Source organism: Penaeus chinensis, chromosome 9 (assembly GCF_019202785.1).
Source record: "Penaeus chinensis breed Huanghai No. 1 chromosome 9, ASM1920278v2, whole genome shotgun sequence".
Classification (NCBI taxonomy): domain Eukaryota; kingdom Metazoa; phylum Arthropoda; class Malacostraca; order Decapoda; family Penaeidae; genus Penaeus; species Penaeus chinensis.
The window spans coordinates 25,343,521-25,352,657 of NC_061827.1; the positions used below are offsets into that span (position 1 = coordinate 25,343,521).

Sequence of the window (9,137 nt, forward strand, 5' to 3'; positions counted from 1 at the left end):
GCATTCATGTTGACAAATGCAGAAAAGGTATGAATGAGAATGAATATCTTCACAATACAATAGATGTATTTGAGTGGTTTCTATTCTATCTTCGTCAAAAATACATCAAAACCGGACAAATACATCTCTTGTATTGTGAAGATATTCATTCTCATTCATACCTTTTCTACATATATATACATATGTATATCATCATCATCAAGGGGGTAATGCCAACGGGGGAGCATGGCCGTATCCACCCTTTGCTTCCAGCTACAAGGGTCCCTCATGGCAAGTTACCAGGCAGGCCCTCTGCCCAGCTCTAACTCCTCACGATAGGTCTCGTCGTACGGGTCTCCTCCACCCAGGGTTGTCTTGCAGAGAGACAACCTGATGGGCAGGGTCGTTCACAGGAAAATGAGCTGCCAACTGTACCCCATGATCTTGCGAAGAGAGTTGTTACAAAAGGCATCAAGACAAGACTCCTAGGCACTAGATAGCATTCAGGTATCACTTCTATTGAGCAAAACTGGCAGTATCAAGGCCTTGAAGACATGTAGTTTGGTCCTTCGGCATAGGTATTGACATATCCAAATGCTCTTGTTGATCGAGTTCATGGTTCCTGCTGCCAGATCAATCCGTTTACTGATTCTTGGCCTGACAGCCCAGAAATATGGATTACACTACCAAAGTATGCAAAGCTCTCTGTGACTTCAACATTTTCACCACAAGCATGGATCAAATGAACAGATTTCCCTAAATCCTGAATCTTGGTCTTGGTCCAGGAGACCTCTAGGCCCTAAGGTTTTACTTCATTACTAAATGCATCAAGAGCTGCCACCAGTGATTCCAGGGACTTGAATAGCATAGCAACATCAACGTCAAAGTCAAAGTCTGAGACACTGATATTGCCTAGTGTTGCTCCACATTGACTTTGGGTAGTAGTTCTGCCCATTATCCAGTCCATGCATATGCTGAAAAGTGTTGGTGCAAGAACACAGCCTTGCCTTACTCCTGAATTAACAGGGAAGAAGTTTGACAGGTCCTCACCAAACTTCACAGCATTTTCAGGAATGATGTATAGGCTTGCATTAAGCCAATAATCCATGTCAGAATTCCCCCAAGTCTCAAAATCTCCCATAGTGATTCTCAATGCACCAAGTCAAACACCTTCTTGAGGTCAATGTAGGCTGCAAGCAACCCACAACTGAATTCATGACAGCGTTCCACAATTACTTGAACCACTAGGATACAGTCTATTGTGGACTTGCCAGGAGTGAATTCAGACTGCTCCTGTCTCTGGTGCCTTAGTAGGTGGTTGCAGATACATTTCAGAAGGTGGGTGAAAACCTTGCCTGGTATACTGTAATACCATAGTAGTTGCTACATTCCCAACGATCCCCTTTCCCCTTCCAGAGAGGGATAACCATGTCCCTCAACAGGTCAGGGGAAATGGTACCAGAATGCCAGATGGTAGTCAAGACTGCATGCAAGCCCTGTGCCATAGGTTCACCCCCAGCCTATAGCAGTTCAGCAGGGATATCACATATGCCTGCTGTTTTCCCACACTTAGGGTAGAAGGTTCCTCGCTGGGTGGGTCCGGCACATGTATTGTGATACCACTTGCATCCAAGCTAACTGTTGGAGGGTCTACCTGGTACAACTGCTCAAAATACTTAGCCCAACATTCACAAACCCCAACATGATCGGAGATGATCTGTCCATCCACTGAGCGGACTGCAGTCATCTATGAGGAGGGCTTAGAGTTCAGCTTTTTCAGGGCTTGGTAGGCAGGGCAAAGGTCATTTACCAAGAAGTGACCTCCAACCTCCTCAGCAAGATTCCTGATGAACTGTTCCTTGTCCCTTCTCAGCAGTGTCTGAGCCCCATGCACCAAATACCAACGCAAGTCCTGATTGCCATTCAGCTGAGCCATGTGACATGCTTCAGTGGCCTCCAATATCTCCAGGGAGATGAAACTCTGCCTTGCCCTTGGGACTCCTGCGCTGCTTTGAGTGTTTCGCGCTTGAAGGATTCCCACAGAGCAACTGGTCATCAAGTTTTCAAGTTATGTGAATTGATCAGAGACTGCCATGAACTGGCTGAGGAGCCTTATGCAGAGCTGCTCCTTTTTTCGCACTAGGCTAGCCAGCAGTGGCAGCTGCAAGCGAGAAGGCATGCAAGCACTTAACACTACCTAGGCTAGCACACCACATTACCCTGAGCATGAAGCACCCACCTATATGTATATACATATACATATATATATACACACACATATATATATATATACAACTACTTATATATATATCATATATACAAATATTATACACATATATGCACACATATATACTTAAATATATTATTGTGGGTGCTCAGGGTGGTGTGAAGCGATGGTGTGGTAGTCTAGATAGTGTTAAGTGCCTGCATGCCTTCTCTCTTGCAGTTGCCACTGCTGGCTAGCCTAGTGCGAAAAAGGGAGCAGCTCTGTATAAGCCATCCGTGCCAGCTCACAGCCTCTCCGTCATCGAGACTCCTGCAGTGCCTCCTCGTGGCTACCCATGGAAACTGGGCACCTTGCGGTCCCAGGCTAAACTGGGGGGATCTCAGAGAAGCAGGAGGCCCTTGATGTAGAGCTATGGCCCACTAGCATGTGGATACGCCCTGGCTCCATACAAACTCCTGCCCCTCAACCACCCTGGGTAAATGGGAGGATCGGGGGAGGTAGGTCTTGCCAGCCTTTCTCCCCCTAGAAAATTCACCGGCAATGTCACAAATAAGTGGTAAGCTTGGGGGAGGGATGCTATCCCTCTCACCCAGCAAGTAAGGAGGGCTGTGGGTCCCGGGGGGAGGGAAAGTGATGGGAACGAGAGCTACTCATAAGTAGCTACTCAGCTACTTAGGCCGCACAGCCTGTCGTCCCCCTTTATTTGGGGCAGCATCGGTGGGAGTGACAGCGATGGTGTCCAAAGCGGCTGCCCGAGGTTTAACCACAGGCGAGCTATTTGGGTAGGCACTTGGAACATCTGGTCCTTGCGGCAGGACAAGAGGTTATTTCAGGGGTTGGGAGATGAGGTGGCTGCCCTGTTGGAGGAGAGAAGACCTGGCAGTGGCACAATCAGTAAGGGTATCAAGTGGTATTACAATACCTGTGCCGAACCCATCCATTAGCGAGGAACCTCCTACCCTGACTGAGGTTAGGATGGTGATTTCCAAGCTGAAGAGTGGGAAAGCCACTGGAATATGTGATATCCCTGCTGAACGGGGCTTGCATGCAGTCTTGACTGCCATCTGGCAGTCTGGTTCCATTCCCCCTGACCTGTTGTGGGGTGTGGTCATCCCTCTCTGAAAGGGGCTAATTGGGACTGTAGCAACTAGTGCTTTGAGTAATAGTGGAATGCCATCATGAGTATGGTTGTGGGTTGCTTACAGCCTACATAGACCTCAAGAAGGTGTTTGACTTGATGCATCAATAGTCGCTATGGGAGATTCTGAGACTTACGGGAATTCCGACATGGATTATTGGCCTAATAGCAAGCAAATATACGAGTACTGAAAGTACTGTAAAGTGTGGTGGGGGGCATCAAACTTCTACCCTGTTAATTCAGGTGTCCTTGCACCAACAATTTTCAACACCTGCATGGACTGGAGAGCTACTATCCAAAGTCAGGTTGGAGCAACACTGGGCAATATCAAGGTCTCAGACCTTGATTTTGCAGATGATGTTGCTATCCTATCTGAGTCTCTGGAGTCACTGGTGGTGGCTTTTGATGGATTTAGCATTGAGGCAAAGCCCATGGGCTTAGAGGTGTCCTGGACCAAGACCAAGATTCAGGACTTTGGGGGCCTGTTAGGGGAACCCGTTCAGTTGATCCATGCTTGTGGTAAGGACGTTGAAGTCACAGAGAGTTTTGCATACCATGGTAGTGTAGTCCATACCTCTGGGCTGTCAGACCAAGAAGTAAATAGATATATTGGTCTGGCAGCAGGAGCCATGAACATGATCAACAAGATCATTTGGAGATGTCAGTACCTATGCAGAAGGACCAAGCTACATGTCTTCAAGACCTTGATACTGCTAGTTTTGCTCTATGGTAGCAAAACCTGGATGCTATCTAGTGCCTTAGAGTCTTTTCTTGATGTTGTATGTAACAAGCCTCTTCACCAGATCACGGGGTACAGTTGGCAGAACTGTGTTCAATTAATAGCTACACCGTGAAACTGGCATGGGACCTGTTACATGCATAATATGGGATCACCAATTCAGGATATAAGGGCACCTAGCTCATTACCCTGAGGATGACCCTGCCTATCAGCTTGTCTCTTTGCGAGACAATCCTGGATGGAAGAGGCCCATGGGATGACCTAGCAGGTCATGGCTTGGGCAGCTCGACAAGACCTGTCACAAGGAGTTGGAGATGGGCCGAGGACCTGCCTGGAGACTCGCCATGAGGGATCCTTGTGGCTGGAGGCAGTCATGCGCCCCCATTGGAATTAGCCCATTGATGATGATGATATGCAAATACGTAAATATATAAATATATGTATATGTATATGTATATATATATATATATATATATATATATATGTATATGTATAAATATATATATGTAAATGTATATGAATATATATATGTAAATATATATATATATATATATATATATTTATACATATATGCATGTATATATATATTAAGTATATATATATATAACAAATACATACATATAGGTATAATTTTCTTAAATATGTATATATATATATATATACATATATATATATATATATATATATATATATATATATATAATATAAATATATATATATATATATATATATATATGAATATATACATGTGTGTATATATATATATATATATATAAATAAAATATAATTATATATATATATACACACGTATATGATATATAATTTTATATATATAAATGTATATATATATATATATGTAAATAACTATATATATATATATATATAATTATATTTTTATATATATGAATATATATAATTACATAAACATAATTATATTTTTATATATATGAATATATATAATTATATATATATATATATATTCATATACATATATATAGTCATATATATGCATATATAAATATATATAATTAAATATATATATACACATATAATTATATATGTATACATGAATATAAATTATATATATTATATACATATATGTATATATACATATGTATATATAATATATATATGTACATATATATAAACGTATAAATACACATATATCTGCATGTATACATAATTATTTATATATCTATATATATATATATATATCTATATATATATATATATATATATATATATATATATATATATATATATGTTATACGCATATGTATATAAATCTAAATAATTATATATGTTTATAAAGGTAAATATTTTATGTATATATATTTGTATATAAATATATATATATATATATATATATATATATATATATATATACACACACACACACACACACACATATATATGTATAAATATGTGTATATATATATTTATCTATTTATATATTCATATATACCTATATATATTTATATATATATTTATATTTATATTTATATATATATATATATATACATATGTATATATGAATCTACGCATTTACATATACATATAATATATGTGTGTGTGTGTGTGTGTGTGTGTGTGTGTGTGTGTGTGTGTGTGTGTGTGTGTGTGTGTGTGTGTGTGTGTGTGTGTGTGTGTGTGTGTATGTGTGTGTGTGTGTGTGTGTGTGTGTGTGTGTGTGTGTGTGTGTGTGTGTGTGTGTGTGTGTGTGTGTGTGTGTGTGTAAATACATACACTCATATATATATATATATATATATATATATATATATATATATAAATAAATATACATAAACATATATTTTCCTCAATTATCCATTACTGAAATGGAACTATGATGAAACTTTTTTGGTTTTGCTTAACCCAAATCCCATGGACATGGCATGTACATACATGCCATGCCCACTATGAGTTTACTTTATTAATTGTTTTTACACATAGATGGCTATCCTTGAACTATGTCACCAATAAGCCATTTACCAGTACTGCGTGTCTTGCCGTTTACCCTTTAGCTTGATATGCAAAAATATTTTACGTTATCTTATTTTGCTGTTGTTAATGTTTGTAACATTACAGTCATTATTATGTGTATAAAAAAAATAAAAAATAAAAAATCTAAATGAAAAACAATTCAAGGAAAGGTGAAATCAGGTAAGGCCACAAGATTTACTAATTGACTCCTTTGTGGCTAAGCAATAGCAGAGTAGCACAGTATTTTCCCAGCGGCATTGGGTTAAGCTCCAAAGGGGTGTGGATGATGGCCACTAGCTGATACTCCAATGGCTAACATAAAATTAGCTACAGACAAGGAGTAGGCAAAGTAGGCAAAGAATAATGTCTGAAATAAAGAAAATAGATTCTAGTTAATGATATGCAGAGATCTGGTACAGCCCAACATCAAAGGTCAATAGCAGCATATTCAAAGTAAAGAGATAGGGTGGGGCTATAGGGTATAGCACTATGGTAAATTACTGTGGTAAAAAGGGTAAAACTGAGTTAGCACCTACGGTAAGTGGATAAAGGAGGACGAAGAAGAAAAGGAAAAGGAAGAAAAGACCATGCAAAATTAGTTGGGGCAAGGACTGAGGACCAAGGGCCTCAGTCTCCATCTCCTAAGGCTCCCTTCCCATGACATTAATGAGATAGGGATGGGGGGGGTCAATACGGAAATACAGTGATTAGATGGGGTCTGGGGGCAAACCCCCAAGGTTAGGAAGGTTTTTGGTTGATATGATGTTTGTGGATTTCCAAGAAAAGCCAGAGTAATTGGTACTGAGATGCAGCACTTCATAAACAATATAAATACATTCATTCATAAGCATGTCATTTTTCACAATACCTTCGCATAACTGATCACGACAATCTTTGATATTGATGGATTCCTCTTACCTCCTAGTACACATATATGCAAGAATTATTCTGTGGAACCCCCCCCACACACTCATGGCCCCAATAACAGGGGAGAGCAATAGCAGGGAAATTGTGGGGTAAAATAACAATAATACAATAACATAATGAAGATAATATCTCCCTGTACTGCTGAATTCCCCATGAGGGTTACCACCTCTCAATCAAGACTCCTCCAAGTATTCACAACGTAAACAAAGACTCCTCCAAGTATTCACAACAGGATAGAACAAACGACCTACAACACCAACTTATAACCTTGGAATTACAAGGTACTAACCTAATTGATAGATGCCACAGAGGTAGGAAGGTGCTCAGCTGGGAGGGTGTTTCTCTCATGCTCTATTTTGCCATACAGATGTGGATTCTTTGTCCACAGGTACACCTGCAACAGCCTCCTATTTACCGCGAAATGACGAAAATATGTAGCGCCTATGACAGGTCAAAGACAGTCCACAACACCTTCACACAGCCCCGAGTTTTTAATATTGTGTTTTTTCTAATTTGGCATGAAGTGCCAATAAAGGTAGGGGTGTGCAGGGGGCTTGCCCCCCTGTCAAGGGAATAAATAGAATTTAGTTAAGGATAGGTTTGGAATTTTGTGTCGCATGATAGCCTGGTTTTTGGATTACGTCTCTGGAGGGTGCACCACTCTCGGTAACAAATACCCAAAATTTATTCAACAATCTAAGTATCTTCAACTGGGTGTACCTTTCAGGGACTGCCCAAGAAGAGGGTTGAAGGAGGGCTCTGCCCCCCAACAACCCCTGGCAAACATGTTTTCCTAGCAAGATAGACCTGAAACTCGGAAGCAACAAGTGGCACTTCCACAATATTTTCCTTTATTTGTGGCATTACTATTCATGCCTGCTGATTATTTCTTGTACTGATGGCTACAACTTTTTTGCCTCTACAAGAATTATCAACTTCAATTTGCCCTAGCAGAACTCATCCATATGGTAAAGATTAACCTATAGTATTACTACAATTATGTATTTACTGAAGGAAGACCCGATTATCATGGTAAAAAGATTAACCATTTACTGTATTCTATTCATATTTTACTTTTCATGCCCTCCCCCCTATCATCACAGCCAAGACTGTTGCTCATGTGGGTGTTTCTGCAACATAATCTTGATACATTTGGAGAGTAGAGTGTGAGAGGAATCCATCGATTTCAAAATTGTTGTGATCAGTTATGCGAAAGAATTTTGAAAAATTACCCACTTGCGATGGAAAACAACGAGGTTCACGAATATTATAGAGTAAATAACTAAACCAAGGTATAATTTCTGCAAAGTTGGATGGGTGTGTTAAACACAAAAATTACCATATTCTCAATCAAAACTTGTCAATGCATCTTGCTATGAATTCACTACAGATTTGATCCTTGGAACCATAACATTCTGATACTTGATCAAAAATGATCCGGTTTATGCGGAGATAATGGCCACAGGAAACAGTATGACATAGTAGACACTGGTAAATACGGACAAGGAGCCTTCACTGCTCACTCACCTTTCTACTATTTATATATATTGTTGATATTATGAAATGCAGAGACATGGCAATCTCCAATAAATAGAGCCCTGTTGTGAATGACATTCAAGTGAGATGAAGCCATGATGAGAGGGAGCCATCAGCGGTGATATCCACGGGAGACGAAGCACATTCACATCATTGCCAACCTCTCGGTCGAGGCAGCGCCAACTGCAAATACCTTGCACGTCTAACTAGCACCTTCTGTCCACTGTTCATTTGACATTTAAGCATATATAAGATGGAAGAAAAAACTCTCACCGATTTTCATTAATTTTTTTGACATTTACTATTTAGTCAATTTTTTTTTTTTTTCTTAATCAAAGACACTGGCTTCGCCTTTTCTTTCTTTCTTTCTTTAATGGGTGTTTAGATTTTTTGATCTACTTCTTGTATCTTCAGTCCGTCGTGAAAGCTCCCTGAATCATTCTTCCTTAGATCTTCCTGGCGTGGGCGTTTTCAAATAACGTCAATTATCTTTTATCTTAGCAAGCCGTACTTCAGTATCTGTTGTACTGTTACTTTACGGCACACACTAAATCCCTGGCCACTGACCCAGGCTTGGAGCATTTAAGGTTACATCGTCTCTTTTGTCA

The 9,137-nt window shown here is 39.6% G+C and overlaps 1 protein-coding gene across 1 annotated transcript in view; it reads right to left on the reverse strand.

The window, feature by feature from the left end:
* Nucleotides 1–8,805, reverse strand: part of LOC125028724 (inhibitor of Bruton tyrosine kinase-like) — a 59,708-nt gene extending 50,903 nt beyond the window's left edge. Inside the window, exon 1 of the mRNA XM_047618204.1 lies at nt 8,521–8,805. The gene's annotated coding sequence lies outside the window, so the exon portion shown is untranslated. The remainder of the gene's footprint in view (nt 1–8,520) is intronic.
* Nucleotides 8,806–9,137: the final 332 nt, after the last annotated feature.